We start from the raw sequence: 2,500 nt of genomic DNA on the forward strand, positions 1-2,500 counted from the left end.
AGGCATGGGATAAAAGTAACCCGGGTAAACTACGGATATAGTCGGTGTTAGGGTTGAGTGAGTTAATGTCCAATAATATTCATTTATATTCTATCGGATCCGTATTCTTTCAACCACTGTGCTAATATAACATGTTTAGCCCTTCAAGCATAAAGACGCATTATAAACATTACCTAAAAAATAAAAGTTGCTAGAAGATATAAAAAAAAGAGCTTTTCTTATCATTATAGAGCAACATCTACCAAACGTGGTCAAAGCGCTTTACTAAGGGTCTCTCGACAGCAGCAACTCGTAACATGTAGGACGGAACATGACGCCTGTTAGGCGACATTACGATTGTTTTCCGACAGAGACAATGGTACACATGTTACACAAGAGTACAGTGTAAGGACTCAACTATTTCCTGCTCAGAGCGGGGCTCGAACCAATGCCCTTCCGATCCGAAGGCAAGTGTTATACCACAAGACCACATAGCGTCACATTGAAGGAAGTTATCAGTTATAAAAATGACAATAACAGCCTATAAAAACAAACAAACAAATAAAATACTTAACATAGAACTTACTTACTTATCCGAACCATCACCTGAGCTCTAGCCCTTTGGTCTTGTGCCATGACGTTACTTAACATAGAAAAAAACGTTGCTATCATTTTTTCCCAAATGACGTGCCGAGACCTATCACGGTTTCATAGATTAGAACCGCTTTCACGGTTTTTGAAATAAAATACAAATAGAATTGCCTTTATTCATCCTATAGGGGAAATTTGTCTCTAGGGTCTATTCCAAGGGAAGACTGAAATAACCCAGGCGTGAGCCGCAAATATAGCTAGGGCGAGGTGACTTGCTCAAGGCCACACAGCGCAGCAGCGGCGAGTGATCGAACTCGGTACCTTTCGGTACGTCGTTTCGTATTTAATATTTCATTAATTTTTTAAATTAAAAACCTGGTATATTCATATTGCTACAGAAAATTGAGTTGATTTAAATTTTAAATTGAGCTTTATATAGCTTTATATCCACTAAAAGTGCTCAAAGGTGTCCCTGGCCAACAGCAACATTTAACATGTAGGACTGGACATGACGCCTGTTTTCGGGCAAAGACAACACTGTTTAACGGCCAGGCACTCATTTTACACCTGAGTACGGTGAAAGAATGTGAGTAAAGAGCCTTTTCCAAGGACTCAACTATGCGCCGAGCGCGAGGTTCGAACCCGGGACCTTCCGATCCGAAAGCAAGTGTCATAATAACAAAACATGAAGTTAAGAGAACAGTGGCAGAAGACGATAGAGATTAAAAACTTTTCTCGTTACAATCATCATTTTTCTACAATACCTTTCTTTTCTTTTTCCGTGTGTCTATCCCAAGGAGAAAAATCCTGTCGTCACCACACACGTGAAACCAAAGCTAAACATCCAAACCCGTCACAAAATAGTTAACCGAATAACTGTCGTACTGTAGAAAAACACGTATATTAAAAATTTGGCCAGAAAACTCGTCCTTCAAATATCAACCGATTTAAATGAACCTCATCTTGGCAAAAACTCTTAAACCTGGGACTTCAAAGAAGTCCCAGGTTTAAGAATTTTTGCCAAGATGAGATTCATTTAAATCGGTTGATATTTGAAGGACGAGTTTTCTGGGCCAATTTTTTTAGTGATTTTAGACAGTGCAATATCCACTAAACGTGCTCAAAGTGCTTTACAAGGGGTCCCTGTCCAATAGCAACATTTAACATTTAGGACAAGTCATGACATGACGCCTGTAAGGCGATATTATTATAATTTATTCGGACAGTGACAACGCTGTTAACGGCCAGGTACTCATTCTACACCTGAGTACAGTGAGATAATGTGAGTGAAGAGCCTATTTTAAGGAATCAACTAAGAGCCGAGCGAGTCTCTCGATCCGAAAACGAGTGTCTGTCACACCCCAAGACCACATAGCCATCTTTTAAAACACACGTCTTTTTCTAGAGTCCGGCAAATGCCTGATGAAATACTCGATGGTGAAGGTGACAATCTGGCGGCCACCGTTCAGACTCCTAGAGTGACCATGGAAATCCAATTAACCTTTATATATAGTATACATACACACACACACACACACACACACACACATACACACACACGACACAGTATAATCCCAACGTCATCGTTGTGAAATCACGAATTACTGTAAACCATTTTAAATTTCCCAATCACACGACGATGAACCAAGTCAACATAAATTAGATAATATTTTCATCCTTATTTCTGGTAACCTCTATGATTATGTTAATTTTGTGTTCCATTAAGGAAACATTTTGTATGTATGAGTGTGTGTGTGTGTGTATGTGTGTGTATGTGTGTGTGTTTGTGTGTATGTGTGTGTTTGTGTGTATGTGTGTGTGTGGAAGTGCAAGGAATTGAAGGCTGGTTTTCCAAAACTCGTTAAGTCGATTTTTCTACTTTTTGAGATTTTCCATCCATGAGATAAATTGAAATGTAAATTTTGTTTTA

General features: G+C 39.0%; 1 protein-coding gene across 6 annotated transcripts in view; it reads right to left on the minus strand.

The window, feature by feature from the left end:
* The window catches only part of LOC144956238 (solute carrier organic anion transporter family member 2B1-like), a 28,955-nt gene extending 26,901 nt beyond the window's left edge, over window positions 1–2,054 (minus strand). For 2 of the 6 annotated variants that reach the window (XM_078886654.1, XM_078886659.1), the window contains exons 1-2: window positions 2,002–2,054; window positions 1,335–1,454 (exon numbers count right to left, since the gene is read on the minus strand). The gene's annotated coding sequence lies outside the window, so the exon portion shown is untranslated. Of the gene's footprint in view, window positions 1–1,334; window positions 1,455–1,963 lie in introns of all 6 variants that reach the window. The other 4 variants (XM_078886655.1, XM_078886660.1, XM_078886653.1 and 1 more) reach the window with 2 other exon arrangements.
* Between the last annotated feature and the right edge of the window lie 446 nt (window positions 2,055–2,500).

This window comes from Berghia stephanieae, chromosome 11 (genome assembly GCF_034508935.2).
Source record: "Berghia stephanieae isolate SIO BIC M18660-M18661 chromosome 11, UCSD_Bste_1.3, whole genome shotgun sequence".
NCBI lineage: Eukaryota > Metazoa > Mollusca > Gastropoda > Nudibranchia > Aeolidiidae > Berghia > Berghia stephanieae.